Below are 22,160 nucleotides of genomic sequence, written 5' to 3'. Positions count from 1 at the left end.
GAAAACTTTAGTGTAATAAATCAATTTATCTAGCTACTCATTTTAATTTTTTCAAATAAATCTTTTAAGAAGAAGTCTCAGAATAGTTATAATTTTCATAGTTTTTTTCCCCTCATTGTTCTGAGTGTGTTCAGATACCTGTAGAGCGAGATTTATTAGGAACCAGCTGGGCTCCCTGTGCAATGGTCGACAGTGGCTTAAAGAAAGCTCTCCTGGTGTTAATTAGCAGTTCGATTTCACGGGACCACTGTGGCTAATTGATGTCCCTGGAGCTATAAGAAGGGAAGAAATGAAACAGAAACAACCCACTTCCCCACTCTGATTCCTTAATTCTAGAAGATTGCTGAAACAAACAAATAATACATATATATAATCTCCAAACTTCATTGCCCTCTATTCCCACTCAATTCTACATTCACTTCAGTAATGTGGATTCTGCTCACAGAATTTTATACCCAATGAAAACTGTTTATAAAAAAAATATTTTTCTCTTTTAGAAAGATGATACTGACATACTGCTGTAATATTCTGGGAAAATTAATATCCTATTCTGAAAGAGAGACATTGTTACATTAGGAAAACCAATATGTATTTATTCATTGCCAAGATTACAGGTATTATTTTAATGGGAACACAGCTTTTGTCTAAATACCCACGTATATTTAAATAACCCACTACATATCTATCATTTGACTCAGAAGATTAACTTGATCTTCTAAGAGTATCACCCCACCCACATGCCATCTTGATCAACATAGTTACTTTAAAAATATCTTCTATAGAAACATTTATTGACTTGTATTTTATTTAATATTTTAGTATTTCTTCTGCAAACACTTTCTTTGATGTAATGGGGTGCTTTCATTTCTGTTTTAAGGGAAAAAATCAGAACAAATGTAATATGACTAATTGAAGATATGGAAATGTGTGGGCTCTATTTTCTTGCCATTTTTGGTCCATTCCTTTTCTCTACTTTATCAAGAGTATGGAATAACTAGACCACTTCACTAGGTAATTTTGCCCACCAGCTTCTCTTTGGGTTTGGTTAATGATGAGCACTAGCAAACTTTCAGGAGTGGGGAGACTGAAACTGGGCCATTTATTCATTTGACTCCTCTGCAGTTTGGTGAAGGGTGGCATTTTTACACCACCCAAATCCAGAACTTCGTCCCCCTTGGTCCTTTTTTTCCTGGTTTTGTAAGTGATCCCTCCTGTCACCCAGAACAGAGCCAATGATGTACCAACCATACTAGCCCCAGGGACTGCATTATTTCTCTTGAGTTTCCTCATACTTTTATTAAATAGAGCCATAATTAGATTATTTTCAAAATAATTTGTGCACAGATCTCATTTTTCCAAGACTCTGCATGATATAGGAAACACTTTTTTTTTTCAGCCACTACTGTTCTTATTCTTATGATAAACTCTACTCACTTTATTAAACATCTATTAGGATTTCTTGGGGAATATAAAATGTATTACAGTAATTTGTATAGTTGCTTTTCATTATATTATATTATTAATATTTTGATAGCAAATACTTTGTTTAATTCATTTTACCCTCTATAGAATTACTAGCATAATACTTTCATTATAGAAACTTACGTAATATTTTCTAAGTGTAGGATTATGTATTGATAAAATAATTATAAATGAGTTTATTCATTTTTCCTTTTCATGCTGGGCAAACAAAACTCTCTTTAACACATATGCTTCTTTTACTCTCCAAAATAAGTTTTATTGAGTGAATAAGCAACTCATTGTCAAAGAAAATAATGCATTCTTTTCTACATTGAGTAATATGGCATTTAAAGTTTGTAAGTGGAAGCTACATAATGTAAAGAGCTTGTATTTCCTTTATAAATTTTAATCAAGGTAAATTGATGCTTAAAACATCGTATATGGAATGAAAATATGAATATTTATGATAAAATGTTCATATTACATACAGATTATTTAAACACATAAGAAAATCATCAAAATCCTAAAGGAGAAAACAGGCAGCAACCACTTTGACCTTGGCTGCGGAAACTTCTTACTAGACACATCTCCAGAGGCAATGGAAACGATAGATTTCTTTTAATCTCGATTAAGTGACTAACAAGAAGAAGGCTGACATCACGCATCTTGTACAGACGTGTAGCTATTCTCAAGAATTTGTTCCTTAGCTATTTTATTTCTTACACTATTTTATATTTCATCTAATCTGCTTACAACTTCTGCCTTGCATCTTGATAACAGCCATGTCAACAACTTCATCCCTGCCAATCCTGTATTCCAGAATATCCCCATTATTTGTGGCATAATAAACAGCTGTCCGAGATATTAAGCTTCACATTCTCAAAACACATTATTTCCACTTCTTGACTTTTCTATGTCAGTGTTGTTTCCAGCTTTAAATATCGGCATCACCAACTATCAATTTCTAAAGTTACTTAACTGATATTTTGCTTTTTATCACAAAATCCTATTGCTTCTAAATCTGGAATGCCTCCTGAATAAACTACTGCTTTCCATTTTTCCATGTTCATTGTTGCTCATTTTAGTTCTTCTCTGTACAACTGAAATAATCTCTCTCCTGTTTCTATTGTCCCCTCATTACTAATACACCTCAATTTTGAACTCCACAGTGCTGTCCTATTAGCCTGAAAACACACACACACACACACACACACACACACACACACACACACACACACACCTACTCATGTCCTGGGATCGAGTCCTGCCATGGGCTCCTTGCTCAGTGGGGAGTCTGCTTCTCCTTCTGCCTGCTGCTCCCCCTGCTTGTGTTCACTCTCTCTCTCTGACAAATAAATAAATAAAATCTTTAAAAAGTATTTTTTTGGTTACCTATTTGCTACTAAATGAAGTTCAAACTCTATAACTTAATATTTAAGCCCTTCAGATTCTGGTATTTTCAACCTCATCCCCCCTGCTGTGCCATCTCTAATATCTTATGTTCTGAACTCACTAGCCTTCTTGATGAACTTAAAATATTTTACATACTCTTACACATCAGAAAACTTACTCAACACCTTCCCTATACTCAGAATGTTCCTTAAAATTTACTAATATATTAAAATTCCACTCATCTTTTAAAGTCAAAATTAAATCTTACCTCATCTGTGGAGCTTTTCCACTGTCAACTTAGAAAAAAATTTTGAAAAATCATGTTGTGTTAATATTGTATATAGTACATTAAGATTAATTGATTAATGTAACACTACAGCAGTGGATCTCCACCTTTTTCCAACCCAAAACATATGGACATAGTTATTATTATTTAGTGACTCACTGTGGGAAATGATTCTTTTTATTATTATTATTATTAGTTTCAGAGGTAGAGTTTCATCAGTTGCATAGCTGCATAACACCCAGTGCTCATTACATGAAGTGGCCTTCTTAATGCCCATCAGCCAGTTACCCCATCCTCCTACCCACATCCCCTCCAGCCACTCTGTTTCCTATAGTTAAGAGTTTCTTATGGTTTGCCTCCCTCTCTGATTTCATCTATTTTGTGACATTAATTCTTAATTGTGTGTGTGTTGTATATGTGTTGTGTATAATTATTAGAGTTGGTCTTTGGCGGGAGTTTGTAGTTGGAAAGAAGCCTCATAAAATATTTTTGGTTTTTTTTTTTTCAGATTTGACTTTCTTAAGCAGATTTTTTATTTTGTTGAATAAATCTAATTGCTATTTGCCAATTTTTGTTGAGTGCAGATTAAATGAGTAATTTACTACCTTAGAGCAGCAGTTCTTGATGAGGGTTGATTTCTCTCTAGGGGACATTTGGCAATATCTGGAGACAGTTTTGGCTATCAGACTAGGTAAAGAGAGCACTGGCATCTTGCAGACAGAGGCCAGGAATACTGCTAAACATCTTACGAATAAGAGAGCCCTACAAAGAAAACCAAAAAACAAAAAACAAATTCTGGTCCAAAATATCAGTAATGCCAAATTTGAGAAGCTCAGTCTTAAATCTCATAGCTAATGTAGTTAACATAATTGAAATTCAATACATATTTATGTAATTGGATTAAAAATTAGCATCATGGTCAATCTTCTTAGCAGGAACTGGCAGTATCAAGAAAAAATACATTCTTTCAAAGAAAAAAATGTTTCATTTCTGGTGAAAATTAGTGAACAACAATCATTCCATAATTATATTTTTTTGTGTATGTAATCTCCCACCTCATTCAATTTGAATTTACTTTTCCAAATTATATGTGCATATATACCTACAGAAACACACATACCTATTGGACAAATTGTTTTTTAGGTTATGGTTTTAGAGAAACCATCAAAATGTTGAAATTCCTTAAGTATAGTTTGTTGGTCACAAATTATGCTGATTTTGTAAATGATAATAGCATCTTCTTAAGTGTTATCTATCATCAACTTTGTTAATTTATAATTTATCTAATATATCCAATTAAATAATAAAATTGAATAATCCATCATGTAACAATTCTTAGTCTTGCTTGCTCAAGTATGGCACCATAGAACTAAAGAAATTAATATTAAAATGGTATTGTGTAGCACAATATTTATTACATCTCCAAGGCTTTAATATTAATGTTTCTTTGTAAATCAAAAATAACTTTTCTTACTCTATCAGATAAATTTAATTAAAATTTGCAAATAAACTCTTGTCTCATAACTCCCTTTTGCTCTCAAAAGCAAAGAAATTCCTGAATTACTAAATGAACTCAACTTGTTTTATATCTCATTCAGCTGAATGCTTACCATTACCGCAATGATATCAGAAAATGACTTCTTAGGAGTTACTATTTACATTCATGGATCATAACTGAAGGAAAAAATATATTCTTGAATTACAACAACTATATGGTTTTTAAAGGAAAACCTGTACTATTTTTATGGGTTGGATTTAGAGATGGGGGTGTCTCAGCTTGTCTGTTTACCCATAGATCTTCACCATGTGTGAAGCAGGACTGTCAAGGGTCTAATTGCCTGACATAAAAGGAATGAGGAGAGAAATACACTTTAAAGAAAATGGGACAGTATGGAAAAGGAGTTTTGTGCACATAATTGTGGCTGCCACTCAAATTGACCCATGGTACAGCCTTGAAGGAGGCTAGACTGGAATAATTAGAAAAGTATTATTTTTCACTTAAATCTCTGGCAATGATAACCCAAGGCAACACAGTTTTATAGATTTGGAGAGTTTGGCTGAATGGTGATTATCCTAATGGAGTTACTTAGAATGGTGTTAGGGCATGGAATGAAGAGAGTGGTCTAGCCATAAAAGTGGACTAAACTCTATTTAAGGTTGAGGAAGAAGTTGTCCAGTTCTCAAGTATAGGAACTAAGACCTAGACAGGAAGAGTGAGAGATGCCACGTTATCTCTGATATTTAGGTTAGGAATTTAAATGTACAATTGAATAGAATACATATTTAGAAGGTGAGAAAACAACTAACAAATGATGTTTGATGACTGTTGAATATCAACAGTTTTAATTATAATTTTGTTATTAATTTAAAAATTGTTTTGTTATGGAATCTGTTCCCTTATTCTATTGACTAATCCGCATTACACATTTTGAGAGTCCCCTAAACAAAAAGTAAAGTTTTCATGGCTCTAGATAGATAGACTTGTTATATATATGATAAATTTCTTTTTTTTAAAAAGATTTTATTTATTTATTTGTGAGAGAGAGAGCAGAAGCAGGGGGAGCAGCAGGCAGAGGGAGAAGCAGGCTCCCTGCTGAGCTAGGAGCCCGATGTGAGACTCAATCCCAGGACCCTGAGATCATGACCTGAGCCAAAGACAGATGCTTAAATGACTGAGCCACCCAGGTTCCCTATATACGGTAAATTTCATTTGTGAAAATGTAAGTACATAAGTATATATGTGTACATGTATTCATATATATGAAATTTGATTTTCTTTATGTAAGCATTTTTTTCTATCACTGCGATAGTTACATTTTTTTCTGTGGTATTTTCTCTCTTAATATGCATTTTATAGTGAATAAACAATAATCAGATATCTATTTTTTCAAAAATTGTTTATGGAAATGGCCTAGAAGTCAGATATAATTAATTGTACATATTTATCAGATTTTCTCTTTCTGTAAGGAAAACATTTGAAATGAGCTAAATATCTTCAAAAATTATATAAAAATTTTAAGAATATATTTCCATCTTCAGGATATTCCAAGTCCTGTTGACATTCTAGTTCAACATTTTTACCGTAAATTAGCATTTTTTCTTCTTAAAAAAAACTGTTTCACTTACTATCTTGTCCAAATTTAAAAGGTGACTGACTCTATCACTGTGGCATCTGTAAAATAAGCATTAATATAGTTCAGTGGTGAACAAATTATTTAGTCATGGAAAAGTACATTCATGATAATTTTTCTCTTTTAAAATAAATTTATATTGTTCCTTGAGGAAAATAAAGAAATACTTTAAGCTAGGTTACCTATTTTATAAAAGACTACACTAGAAAAAAATGCTCTTTTAAAATCATTAAAACACTAATATTTGAGGTTATAATATTTTGCCTGCTATTCCTATTACATCTGCATAGTATTTTAGAATTCACCAGATGTGGTCACATATATTATGTGTTTATATACTCAAAAAATAAAATAAACAGAAGAGTTTGGTTTGGAAGAAACCTTTTTTTTTATCATCATAAAAAATTAAATATTCCACTCAGAATTGTCACATGGTTTTAATAAAAGGACTGGTTTAAGAATATGGGGAGATTCAGGAAATAACATAGTACCAAATTACCCAGATACTAGCAAAAACAAGAGGCCAGTCTGGCCAGTAGGGCCCACAAGGGAAATAGGGGGTAAGTAGTATGTTCACAGACCAGTGAGAAGTGGAAGCCTGGAGAAGATCCCCTTTGACAGAAACTATGATCATTGAGGAATTCAGTCATTTCTGGGAAGGTGGCTCAGGAGGGGAAAAAGCAGAGAGTCAATGCCTAGACTTTCTCCCATTTACGAAATCTCTGATTTTTAGTTTGGTCCATTGCTGCCAGAAATAAAAATGAAATATTCCCACCTCCCTTGCAATGAATTGGAGATATAACCGAGTTCTGACCAATGTGATCAAAGTAGAAGTGTAGAGGACAATTTCTGAGATGTGTTCTTAAAGGAAATGAGCATGTCTTCTTTCATTTCTGGAATACTTCTGCTCAATGAAATGTAACTATATGGCTGCAACTTGATAGTTCCCTCAGTGGCTGCATCAAGTTGAGGATGGCTGAGCTAGTATCTTCCCTTTGCCCCTCCACATTGATTCTCCATCTTTCTGTGTCTTTTTTTCTGCCCTAGAAGGCTGATATGTACGGGCTTCATTAACCCTAACCTGCTCTCTTGCCCTCTCGTTTGCAATTGGATTTAGGCAATGGGAAACCTAGTCAGAATATTAGAGAAATAAATAAGAGTGAGCTGAGGCTGTTTCCCAGTTGCTTCCTCCCATTGCATCATCTTGTGCAAACAGTGCCCCACAACTAAAAATCCCAAGTCCTCCCAAAGTGGCCTACACCACAGGGCTATCTTCTTTTGGGTTTAGGTAACTCTTTCTCTGAAACTCTCCCTTCTGGCCTATGGTTGTTAATGACTCTGTTGCTTACTAGCCTTGGGTTTTTAGTGTATCTCAACCATACCCTTTAATATAATCATTTTATAAATAAACTGTTCGCATATTATTCTCATTTGAGTTATCCCTATGTTTCCTGTTGGAACTCTCAAGAGAGTGCTGGAATAACAAAGTAGAAGGATCCTGGGACCCATGGGAGGTCAGACCTACACTGCATTCCTTAAATCTTGATTTATTTTATATGAGAGAGATCATATACTTCTAATTTTTAGTGTCTGATATAGTTTTGAATTTACTTTATCTGACTGATAATATTAAATCAATATTAAATTAACACAATGGGTATTGTGATTGCCTATTAGGATGGTCCCGTAGAAGTTTAGAAAGGGAAATGATTGATCAATGGGTATATGTTGATAGAAATGGGTCTACAGTTAGCTTGTTTTATTAAAATCATTATTTTCAGAGTATCTATTATGATCCAGATACTCTGTTATATATTGAAAATACAGGCAACAATGAATGTGGCTTTATAACGTCCTATTTTAGACCTCCCTCTGCAGTGATTGTAGGTAGGACTTTCTACGTGAGGGAATTGTAGGATGATCCCCATAGACAGAAGAGCACTCTTATTGTCCACTTTCTGGAAGGGGCAATTGTTTGGACATACAGTGACTCTAGTTTGAAAAAGACATTCTGTATAGGCCATCACCACTTCCCTCTTGTTCTTCCCCATATTCTCACTGTTTTGTTTGTTGTTTGGTTGGTTGGTTTCTTGCACTTCCCAAATATATTGCTTGCGCTTGAGTTTTTGTCTCAGGGTCTGCTTCTATAAGAACGAAATCTAAGGTGTTTTATTTATTTCTAGACTTTTTTTTTCCATTCACTTCAACAGAATGATTTTCTGCCTTCTGTCAGAACCACAGTGTCTCAATTATAATAAACTTGAAATAAGCCATGAGTATGGATAGAAGGCCCTGCTGCTTTTTTCTTTTTTTTTTTTTTTTTTAAGATTGTATTTATTTATTTGACAGAGACAGACAGCCAGCGAGAGAGGGAACACAAGCAGGGGGAGTGGGAGAGGAAGAAGCAGGCTCATAGCAGAGGAGCCTGATGTGGGGCTCGATCCCACAACGCCGGGATCACGCCCTGAGCCAAAGGCAGACGCTTAACCGCTGTGCCACCCAGGCACCCCTCCATTCGTGTATTCTTAAAATTTATACTTTGATTGGTAAATAACTAAAGTATATAAAATATACCTAAAGTGACACCCTATTTCTATTTTCCAGTTTTTATATTTGACTTCCTTAAATGTAAGGACTTAATCTCTTCTTTAATTGTATAAATAGAGTAATGGCTGCTGTAATGTCCCTTAAATAACAATATCTTTAAGCATAATAGATTTGAATGGGTTGATAAAAGGTAAAGTATATGTGATGTGCTCCTATTAATTTCATAATTGAATGAAATGACAGTACAATTTTATGTAATTACTTTGAGTATATGTATTAAAATAAAAATATTACCTCCTTAAATATCAGTAGAGAACATTCATTTATTATTGAAATCTTTCCTTTAGAGCTTGTGTCTCTACTATCAATTTGCACTCCATAGTGTTAGAGCCAATATTCCACCATCTTATAAAACTTTTGCTCTGAAGCCACTCATTTTGTGCTGTTTTTTTCTATGGAGGTTCAGAGAGTCAAATATATGATTTATGTGTTTTAATGTAGAATAATTTACAAAAGTTAGCCTTAGGGTAATAGTGCATCTAGAGTAAGAATGTATAGTCTGTATTTTTCTACTTTTAAATATGATGCCACATACAACTACATGTTTAATCACTCTCTTTCTGTTCAGTGTTTCTAGTCTTATGTGCACCCTGAAAAACCAGAAATAAGTAATCTGTTTGACCTAATAGCTCATGAAATGCTGTTTGATACACTTTAAAATTCCGATTGAATATTTCGGTTAAAGTAAAAATGAATGACAGTGGTACTCCAAAATGCATTCTTTCACTTGTGTTCGCAAAATTGAATAGTTGGTGAAAGTTATTTGTTTTTTAATATTACTAGTTTGTTTATTCACTAAGGCATACTACAAGACAACTTAAAGAATTCTCACTACGCCTGAGATGATCTATACATGCTATATAATAATGAGCTGAATTTATTGAATATCAATGCATAATTAATAATCTTGACAGCACCAGGAAATCTAACCATGCAAAATACTATTGAAGCTTTTTAATAATTGCTCAAATATTGCTTTATTATTAGTCTGGTTATTGAAATCCTCACCATTTGGGAGAACTGGGCTGGGATAGCAGGTGGCCCAGTGCTGGCTGGTATCTTCTGCCTTGAGAACAGCTTGGTCTTTTCACTAATAATAATATTTATAATTACCTGAAGAGTTTGGATGATGAAAATGCTAGTTTACTGATGTCAAATTACTTCAAGGGCATAATATTCCACTTGGTATTACACATTTTGTGAAAATAACATAATATTCCACTTGGGATTACACATTTTGTGAGAATCTCAGATCAGATATGAATGATTTTGCTAACATGCTCTAATATATTCTATCAATTTAGGACACATTCAAGATGTAGCATAATTTATATGGTACTCATTCTTGAATCATGGTCTAGAGTCATCAAAAGGTCTAACTTTACGGCAAAATCAATTGTAAAGCTGTTCCAGATACATCCTGCTTGTCCTGTCTACTTAGTGTTCAAATGCTTATGCCAATCTCCTTATACTTTAGAAAGTCTGGTAGATGAGGTGGGGATCAGAATGGTTATTAGAATATTTTTATGTTCTTCAAAAGACAAAAATGTATTATTTGCTAGAATCTACTTGTATATTTAAGCTCTAAAAGTACAATCATCACCTTTTTTTTTTTAATATATCTCCAATCCTATTATGAAGGTTTTTGTTCCACTAACATATTTTCTGGTATAGTGTGCCTAATTGAAGTGATTTTGAGATGATGTGATGTTTACACACCTACAATTTTTTTTTTAAGAAAAAACATGTTGGAATGCAGTCTAACACATGCCCTGATTTGAGAAACTATTTACACTTACATAATGTTCTGTTAGTTAAAACGATACACAGGAGCCATATAATGTTTTTTATTTCCTTTATATTTCAATTAGTTCTTAAGAACGTTTGGATTTTTTTTTTTGAAAAATATTAAGAATTATAATAACCAACATCTACTATCTGCCATGCTTTGTTTTAAACTCTTATGTGGATTATCCCTTTCCCTCAAAATTGTGCAACAGGATAGGTAATAATTATTGGGTTCTGATGCAATCCAATAATAAAATAATACTTCTATTCAAATGTGGTTCTAAGCTAATTGAGACAGAAAACAAAAGAAAGATCACATAAGAAATGTAGTATCACTTTTCTTACTAATAAAGATGAAGGGGGGGCGCCTGGGTGGCTCAGTCGGTTAAGCTGCTGCCTTCAGCTCAGGTCATGATCTCAGGGTCCTGGGATTGAGCCCCTCATCGGGCTCCTTGCTCAGCGGGGAGTCTGCGTCTCCCTCTCCCCCTGATTGTGCTCTCTCTCTATCTGTTTCTTTGTGTCAAATAAATAAATAAAATCTTAAAAAAAAAAAAAAGATGAAGGTAATTGTTGTGGTGGCTAAAATATAAGAATAAGATTGCTTACTCCCAACCTGCCACCTGAAGTAAAATTTAAATTTACAAAGAGGGACAACAGAATTAATATGACAGATTTAGGATATTTGATAGATTAGCAACACCCAGTTGAGGACTTTTTATTCAAGTTTGTCTTCCACGTATCAAGTAACTCCACAGGTAGTAGTTAAGTATAGGTCCAATGGCCAGAAGTATAGAGAGAAATATCTTTCTCTAGAAACAGTGGAATGGGGGAAAATGTTTTCGCTCCATAATAACAAGACAAGCTAATAATAATTCAGCTCTTTATGTAGTTCAGGATCTGTGCAAAGTCCTTTTCTTGTTTTATTTCATTTCATCTTTAAAACACTCTATTGTAAATGAGAAAACTGAGATATATAAAGTTAACTTCATGCTAAGCAAACAAATAACAAATTGCTGAGCCAGGATTCAAACCTTGGTTTTCTTATTTTAAATTTGTATTTTACTTTTCTTCTTTCTTTCTTTCTTTCTTTCTTTCTTTCTTTCTTCTTTCTTTCTTTCTTTCTTTCTTTCTTTCTTTCTATGAGTAGTAATTTAGTGAATTGGCTACTACAAAGCTTCTTAAATGGGTTGACTTATTGCTTCAATATAATCTGTGCTTTGAGAGAATTTATATCAACCTTTTTGGTAATTTATCCTTTTACTTCACAGATTTGCCATTATGTTGATAATCACCAGAGATACCAACATTGTTTACCAGCTGCTCATATTATGGTTTTGGCTCAAATTTGAGAACCTGAATTGGAAACTCAAAACAATGTAGATAATTCTTCTACTATGATTCCTGCAATAAAGAGATTTAGGGCTCATTTACCATCTAATATTCAAATAATTCCAAGTCAAAATCATATTCCATGAATCCTCTCTTCAAAACATAAGGTAAATAGAACAATGGTGATCTGAATTTTTGCCTAACAAAATTGAGATACACTTTAAGGATAAATTTGCTATAGATTTGAAAATCTAAATTAAAAAATTAAAGAAATTCTAACAAAAAGATCTTATACTTGCTTTACAACTTAAATTTATGCATTTCAGATTCAAGCTGTGAATACATCTGATTGTTCTAGAATTTTGTGTGACAATTCCATTAATGAACTGTAGGGGCAATTCCACAATGAACTTTCACTACCTCTTTATGTAATGAAGCTTTTTGTTTTTCTGCTGCTACTTGATAACATTTTATTTACATAAAATAACAAGCCTGGTGATGTAGGCTTACGTGTGTCTTAAATCTGAAGATTTAGGAAATTCCTATGGTGGGCAGGTTTTGGGTTTTGGTTAGGTCCTATACTTACAGAGACTTGCTTCATAATCTTTAACAAAAACTTTGTATAGTATAAAGAAAAATAGAAAATATTAAATGAAAATAGTATACTTTATATCAGTCATAGGTTATATTCTAAACTTAAAGACAAAGTTATGTTACTTATCTTGATAATAATATATATGTTACCACTTAGCCATTACATGTCAGGAATCATTTGGTTTTGCTTTCAGAACTTCCAGAATCCATTTTTCAATAGCCCTAAAGAAAGAAAAAAAAGGTGGGATATGTTATGTAGTGATTTTCTTTTCTCTGAAGCAGTCTTTTCTTTGAAATATAGTATGTTAAATGAAGCAGCATATTGCCAGTGCTTAGTAAGCTCTTGATATGTATCATTCTCATTTAGTTATATATAATTTTTCTCTTCTTAGGGAGAATGAGAACAGAGAACATTTTTTTGTGTGTGAATTATTGAAAAGGTACTTTTTTCTTCCATTATAAATAGCCCTAGGCCAAAGTTCCTGGCTTGGGAAAGGGAGCTCTAGAGTTTATAATACTATAAACTTTTGTCTGCTAATAATCATAAAAGACTGTATTAAAACATTAAAACCATTCATGGGATGTTGAAACAAGACTACACCTAGTTTGGTCAACTATAAACTGTTGTACATTAAGAATGCTGCAGCTCATGAATTAGACATGCAAAACTCCACAAATAGCAAAGAAACAAGTTTCTGCCACAACCATCTTATGTTCTCACCACATATTATACCACCAAACTACTGATCTGTTGCATATGCCCATTTATATCTGGACCACGCCCTAGGAGATGTGATGACGTTGAAATTGATTCTGCAGTTCTCCATTTCAAACTAAAGTGTTTGGACTGGTGCCATATCCTGTACCACCTGCAGAAAGGAGATGAGGAATATATACTTAAATGTTCAATTTATTACTCAGTATACCAAGACTTGCTGGAAAAAAAATAAATGCCTAATATATGGGATCATCACTGTACAAAACTTCAGATTTATAAATTTAGAAACTGAATTTAAGAGTCCACTTATTTACTAAAGATTGTGTTCACCTTTACCAAGGTAATGTGATATACAGGAAATAGCATGGGCTTTTTTGTGTGTAGGTGTGGGTGTGGGTGGGTGTGAGTACTTATCTTGTGTATGCAGCTCCTCGGAGTCTAAAGTCACATGTGAACTCACACTTGGCCTTGAGCAGTTGGTTAAACTTTGAAGCTGAATTCTTCCTTCCTGCCCCATTGTCCTCCTGTGGCTACAGGTGAGCCAGTGCTCATATCTGTCCTCCTCTCTGAGGCACCTATCTCTCCTTAGGATTTCATATTACCTGGTTGCTCTGTGACATATGATAATGTGGATTATCCAACTTTTTCCTATTAGAGTGCAAGAGATACTCTTTCTAGCTTTCTACATAGGGGGAGGTGAGGAAGGTCTGGAGTCACATCGTTTCAATCAAATTTCCTTCAAGCTTCCTTGAAAGCCAGAGGCTATGTATATCTGGTTTCTCATTGTAATCTAACATAGCAAATTGAGTGAGCCATGTATTTATTTAGAAAGATATATTTGTTTAATAACACATTATTATTCTAAATATTCTATTAATTCAATTGTAAATTATCCTCTTGATAGTATCCTGGTGAATGGAATCGCTCTTACCTTACACCTTATTTTTTCACCACTATTGAACTGTGTGTTTAGCGTGTTTCCAACACAGCACCATTTTCAAGCTAATTGCCTGTTTCAGTTAACAACTGATGCCAAACAAACCATCATAAAACTCAGTGGTTTGAAACAGCAATGATTTAATATTTGTTACACTTCTTTTGTGTAAATGTGATGGGTCCTTTGCTCCATGTGTCAGCTGGGTCATTCATCTGGCTGCATGTAAATGGGGAGAGAAGAACTGGGTTCTCAGTTTTCTTCCACGTGTTCTTCTCCCTTCATTTGATATCTCACACTCACACTTCTCTAGTAAGCCTTTCTATGCAGGAGGATAGTCTGCACTTCAGTGATAGTCTGGCCGGATACCAGATTTCACATTCCAAATCACAAGAAAATGCACGTCTTTGTCAGTTTGGACTAAATAGCATAGACTACATGGCTTACACAAAAGGAATTTATTTCTTATGGTTCTGGAGGCTAGAAGTGCAAGATCAAGGTTGAAACTGATTCAGTTTCTGCTGAGAACTCTCTCTTCCTGGTTTACAAATGGCTGCATTCTTTCTCCATCCTCATATGGCCTTTCCTTGGTGCTTGCATGCAGAGAGAGAAAGTTTAGGGTTTCAACATATGAATTTGGATGGGGACGCAAACAGTGCATATAAACTTTTGGTGACATCACATTGCTAAGACCTCATTGGTTATAATTAGAAGCCATGCAGCTAAGGTCAGATCAATGTGGGCAGGACTCCACAAGGGTGTGAATAAAGGATGGCGGGGTTCATTGAGTTTTGCCAATGTGACTTCCCAGCACAGTGCCACTGAAAATGAAGACCATGCTTTCTTTGCTTAGATTACTACTGTTTTTCAGGAAGATTTATCTGTCACCTCCATGAAAAAGACTTTGCTAATCAATGCTGTTAAAGATCCCTCTTCTTTGCCCCCATTCCTTAGTATAGTCCAACTAGCACAAAGCCTGGTACATAGTATTCTCTGGAATGAATAAAGAACTCCAAAGCCAACATTTTTATTCATAAGAATAATAAATATAGAGGTTGAAAACAATGTCTCATGCTTTTGTGTTTCTTCTATTCACACCTTGCCAGTATCCATCTACTCATAAAAAGAGTGACAGCAAATTGCAATAATGCTTGCATTGATTGTATTCCGCTCACTTGAAGAAGAGATCTCAGAATCAGTTTATTCTATCCTTTTAAAAAGCTACTTGTAAAAATACCTAAAGCTCTTCTTCAACCGGACAATGTATAAAGACTATAGATGAGTATGTTCAGAAATATACAGATAATGTACAGGTAATACCATAGTGTGAGACTGATGCTAACCCTTGGTGGCTCTTAATGAATATTAGGTGATACTTCTATACATATATTAGAAAAGTTAGTGTATCTGTCTTTGACTAAAGCCTCTTATGCTCATTATCTTAGATACTATCTTACTCTCCTACATTTCATTCTAATCTGATATTTTCTGCTATTGCACTTAATGACCTAATTACTCTGGGATTTTCTTTTATTTCCCATCCGTCTTAATATGCAGAAATATTCTGACTTATTTGCTCAGAATTCAGCAACAGTATAGTTATTTTTCTCATCTTAAGGGTTGCTGCTTATATCTGTATATTAGTCAGCATTTGGGACGACATGATTTTCTGTGTGCTACTTTGGAATACAAATGTATTCTTCAGATGCCCTCTGCCTGTGAATGCCCTTGGCAAGTTGCCTAGCATTACTGCAGATGATGGGGGCATCTGGGGAAGGCGGAGGGGTTCATAAACATGCCAGCCTTTAAGTGACTAAAAAAAATAACCGACAGATGGATTATTGCATGTAGAAGAACATGACTCAAAAGGCTTCTCATCTTTGGTTGTTTTCTGAATCTCAAAATTTAAAGTGTACTTGCCTCTCCATCTTACTTTCACCGCCCATTCCCTCCTATCTTGTGGCAACCTCTTACCTTCAGTAAAAATTGCTACTTGCAGCCAGAAAGTTACCCCTCTAAGATTGCACGATTTAATGCTCCCATCCTGTGGACTGTAATATACTGTGATGATCTTTATTTGAATAAAGTTCTGTTTGGAGGCATTCTAAGTGGCATGGTAGAAGGGTTTTTTTTTTTTTTATTATTGGCTGATCAATGCAGATAGGAATTTCTGGAATAATTAAATCATCTTCCATCTGCGAAGTAGTTACATCACTGTAATCCAGATGTCTGTTTCCCCTTCTCTAAACTCAGTTTTCTCATTGTATTTGAGAAAAGGAGGCCAGCCCATGTAAATTATTCCCAAACTGCATCTTTATTACAGTGCTTTAGCTCGGTGGTGGATAACTGTTCACCTTGGTGATGGTCATCGACCGAACTTTCAGGATCCACTTTCACTATGGATAAAAGGATACTACATATGCATAAGCATCAGCAATAGAGGGCTTAATCCAGAACCGTTCACTCGTCCTCTTAGTGCCTTATTCCTTTATGCCCCAAGTCACTACGATTATGAGTGTCAGACTCACTGAGAGTTCAGAGAATCGGAGTCTACAGGCAATGCCGCAAATTAAAATCACCTATTAGACATCTGGAAATCTCCTTAAATTCTAACTCTCAGCAAATCACCTTATCCCCAAATTTAATTACAGCTTTTAAAGGTTTATACACTATTTTAAAATTCACATTTTTAATGTATTCTTTCACAGATTGCTTTTGAGGTGGAGTAAAAATATCTTTTGAGTTGAAATTTTAACTTTTCAAACAATTGTACAGATGTTTTATTGGTTTACTTAATGGGTAAAAGATGAGGCAGTAAGTTCAGGTTTCGGGGCTAATTTTTTTTTTTTAGCAAAAATAATAAACAGTATGATTCAGTTTTTAAATAGTCATATGGTATTATTTCATCAAAATAATTTCCTTTTATTAATATTATTTTATATACAGAACATAGTATTTATATTTCCAAGAAAAGAGAAATATTTTTTCTTAAAAATATATTTTTAGTTGTTTCTTTGGAAAATTAAACTTGTGTAAAATAAACATCCAGATAACTTGACATTAAGCACTAATTATTATCTTTAATAAATGCAATTCATTAACTCTTTTACATTTAAGAAAGTATTTTTTAAAATATGTATCTTAAAAGGCCATAATTATTAGGAATTGGGAATTGTTCTGAAAATACTTGCCTGAATTTTTTGTTTCTTTTTCTCTGCTTTGTATCATATGGATTGATTCGTGGTACCCTAATCCATTCATAGTCTACTTTTATTTAAAGTAAGCTATTTGGTTATTTTTAGTAGTGTCACAAACTCCCAAGGCTTTCATTTTATCAATCAAAACAAAAAGCTAAGAGCTAGACAATAATATTAATCAGATTATGTGGCCTCTCAATCCCAACATATTTATTTCTCAACCTGAGGTAAATGATGATTTAAATTCCATATTCATCATTCCTTTGATTCATTTCCAAAAAATTGTGAAATTGTGTGTGTGTGTTTAGCTGCTTCTAATTTTATAAGTATATCACACTACATATAGATCTTTAGGTTTTAATTATTTCACTGATATTATGATATTGTTGCAAGTCACTGGAGTTCATTTCTTTTCTTATTTTTTAAACCATTTTAGTGAAGTATGATTGAAATGTAAAAAAACATATATACTTCATATGTGTAAAACTTAATGAGTTTGGGGATACGTATGCACCCATGTAACATCATCACCATCAAAGCCAGAGATGTACCCATCGCCTCCCCAAATTTCCTCCTGTCACCATTATTATTATTACTGTAACTATTATTAATATTGTTGGGTAAGAATACTTAACATAAGAACCACCTTCTTAGCAAACTTTAAGTATACAAAGCAGTATTGTCGGCCACAGCCACTATGCTGTGTGGTAGATCTCCAGAACTTATTTCTTTTGCTTAAATATAACTTTGTACTGTTCAACTATCATCTCATTTCCACCCCCACCCCCCGCCCAGCTCCTGCCAGTTAACATTCTACTCTGCTTCTATGAGTTTGATGATTCTGTATTCCTCATATATGATATCATGCATATCTGTCCTTCTATGACTGGCTTATCTCACTTAGTATAACATCCTCAGGTCCCTCCATGTGGTCACAAATGTCAGGATTTCATTCTTTTTTTAAGACTGAAAGGAGTATTTACATACTCCTTTGTATGTAAATACCACATTCTTATAAATCCATTCATCTACTGGTAAACATTAAGGTTGTTTTCATATTTTGGCTATTGTGAATAGTGCTGCAATGAACACAGAAATGCAAGTATCTCTTCAAGATCCTGATTTTAGTTCCTTTGAATAAATACCTAGATGTGGGATTGCTGGACCTTATAGTGTCTTTATTTTTAATTTTTTGACAAACCTCCATGCTATTTTCCATAGCATTTGTACTAATTTACAGATCCGCCAACAGCATACCAGGCTTCATTTTTCCCCACATCGTTGCCAACACTTTCTCTCATCTTTTTTATAATAGCTATCTTCACAGGTGTGAGGTGCTACCTCCCTATGGTTTTGATTTATATTTCACTGATGATTAGTAGTGTTGAGCACCCTTTCACATACCTGTGAGCTATTTGTATGTCTTCTTTGGAGAAATATCTGTTCAAGTCCTTTGCCCATTTTAAATTCAAGTTATTTGTCTTTTTGCTATTGACTTGTAAGAGTTACTTATTATTTTAGATATACACCACTTATCAGATATATGGTTTGCAATATTTGAAATCTGGTTTAAAGCAAATTAAAAATTAACAAAAAACCTGTACTCATGAATTGTCTTCCAATTACGGAAACAAACAAAAGAAGCAACATTTAGCTTCAAGTACCTTCTACAGCAGTGGGGGAGATAGGCAATCAACAAGTTAAAGTACAACATATATTACAGACTGTGATAAGTATAGAGAAGGAAATCAATAATGATGAGACTGAAATTCACAGAAGGAAATTGTTTTAGATAGGATGATCATAAATGTTATCTTTGGAAATATGACATTTGAACTGAGTCCTTGCAGAGGATATGGTAGTCACTGTCTCTCTCACTTGGAAATACTCTGATTTGTATTTGCATAACCATAATTCATATGTATTGAGGGATGCTAACAGCACCTAGGAATGAGGCAGATAATATAGGACTAATTAAAACAGTTCTTGATATTTCTTGTTCTATAGGCATTGATTTGGGAACGATTGTGAACTCTAATTTTGGCATATAAAGTTGCTTTTCTGAGGATATTAAGAATACTTGCATCTTGACATAAGTAGCAGAAACGAAACTTTCTCTTATGTATGATACTATGGTATGTAGCTATGAAGCCTGGAGATGCTGTAGCCATTTGTAAACACTATGAGAGCAAAGTCACCCCACCTTAGAAAATCACAGAGACATAGACCTAATGTCATTGGATTAAAATAACCTAAAGTCTGCATTACATGTGGATTTCCAATACAGGGAGCAATCCTTTTTTTTTTTTTTTTATAGGCCATTTGAATAAAGTTTATACTGTTTGCAGGGGAAAACAGATTAAATGACAGAGACTTTAAGGAGAAAAGTGAGACAATTTTGTGAAGATCTAGAGGAAGAACAATAGCATTAGAGGAAACACTATGCAAACGCCCTAATTCAAAAATGTCCTGGAATGTCCAAAGAAAAGAGACTCTCCCATTGGTAGAGTATAGCAGGTCAAGAGAGATGTGGGATTACATGGGGTTGGACAGCCTGTTACCACATCATGCAAGCAAGATTTTTCAATCTATGAGAAATGGTTTGGATTTTATCAATGATAAGTCATGATACATGTCTAATGGTGAAGTTTTATAGTATGTTTTTGTTTTGTTTTTGCTTTAATAGATTGCTTTGTGAAGAATCTATAGATCATAAAATAATCTATAAAATAACTTAATAAAAATGATAAATTTGGATGAATAATAGATAAAGTGGCGTGGGTTAAAGTTAATGTCAGTGGAAGTCAATAGAAATAGTCAGAATCAAAATATATGCTGGAGACAGAAGGAACAGAACTTTATAAAGAAGTAGAGGTGGGATGAAAAGAAATGGAAAAAATCTCCTTATGAGCTGAGTCAGGAGGGTTGGTGGTGCCATTTTCAACTGTGGGAATCAGGAACATTGTTTTAGATATATCACCTTTGCGATTTTCTTCACAGTTCCAAGTAGAAATAGATATTAGATGGATAGTTGGATTAAAAACAGTGTGCAACTAAAGCAAGAGATATTGTCTAAAGATGCACTTGAGAAATACCAGTTTCTAACACTATTTCAAGCTATGGCATTTGTAGTAATCTCATAAGGAAAGATTTTGGACAAAGCAAAAGGAATTGTCCCAGGATAATCCTTGAAGAGCTTCAGTATATAGAATTAAGAATAGATGATAGATCTAATAATGGGGACAAAAAATGAGAGGTCATCGTGAGAGAATGAACACCAAAAGAGCATGGTTCCAAATGAAGAGGGCTTTCAATAGAATGAGGTGACCACTAATACCAATTAGCCACAGAATATTCGAAGAAGATGAGGGTACAATATATTGATATTGTGATATATATAGATATAGATATTGTGATTCTCACTGCGGAAGTTGGTGGGTACCTGGAATAGATAATTTTAGTGATAAAAAGCAAAAAAGTGATAAAAAGCAAAAAAAAATTGTGTTTTTGAAGCAACGAATGTATGTGAAAAAGTAGAGACTGCCAGTACAGAAAATTTATTTGAAAATTGTCTGGAATGGGAGCCAAATTAATGAGTAAGTAACAGGAGATACGTGGGATTAAATTTTTCTGTTTTGTTGTCCAGGATGAGATTTAATAGAGCATGATAGCATGTTTATAAGAATATTGGTGCACAAAAGAGATTGGCTATATGTGGGGACAGAGAAGCTAACTGAGGGAGAAGGTCATAGTTGAGAGAATAAGAGTGGGTAAGATCAGGCTCAAGGGCTGGTCCCACTGTAACAAGAGGGAAGGCAGAGAAACCAATAGAGAAACAAGTAAGTATTTTTGCATATGATGTTAGGAATATGTGGATAAGCCTATCTGATAGCTTCTATTAATCAAATAGGAGGAGAGGTTATTGCAGAAATACATGTAATTGGAAATTTGAGAAAACAAGTAGTTATAACATAGATTTATCAGATCATAGGAAATTCAGCATATCAGGCAACTGACATTGAATTGATGTTGTTGAGATAAGAATTTAAAATAAAATCACTGGACCCTAATTGTGAGAACTACTTCACAAAGATCATCCCCTAAGGCAAATCCATGAAGACTGCATAGAAAATTGTATACAGGATTGGAGTTTCATCCTGTGAATAAACTGAGAAAGACTTGAGAGGTGAGAAAAATGGAGAGAGACACAGAGAGGAGATGATTGAGGATATTTGCAAGTGCATGTTTATAATGATATGCTCTGAAATCTAACCTTGATAAGAAAGAGAATGAAAACAAAAGTAAAGTGCTAGATACTTAAAGGATATGGAGCAAATGTAACTGAAGTTCCAATGAGATTAATTATTTGCCAGGGGAGTACTACAGAGAATACTGAGATGATGATCAGAAAACAGGAGTCTGAAATTATTTCGGAGGTTTTGGAGGAGAAAGCAAGGTCTTGGGTGTTATCACAGAAATGAAAATATTTTTGTAGTTAAGGAGTTAATCTCTTTCCCTTCCATGTCCTTTCTCCACATTAGTGAAAGCAAACACTCTTTTTTATTGTATAATATTCCATCATGTGATCATATCATAATTTATTCACTAATCCACTATTTTGCTGCTTCCAGTTTTTCTTCTATTACACACAATGTAACTCTTGTTAAAATATCGTGACAATTTGCTATTTTATCTAAAAGAAATATTTTTAAAGATATATTTT

The sequence above is a fragment of the Ursus maritimus genome, unplaced genomic scaffold, assembly GCF_017311325.1.
Source record: "Ursus maritimus isolate PB19 unplaced genomic scaffold, ASM1731132v1 scaffold_9, whole genome shotgun sequence".
NCBI lineage: Eukaryota > Metazoa > Chordata > Mammalia > Carnivora > Ursidae > Ursus > Ursus maritimus.
This window is presented reverse-complemented; position numbering follows the sequence as displayed.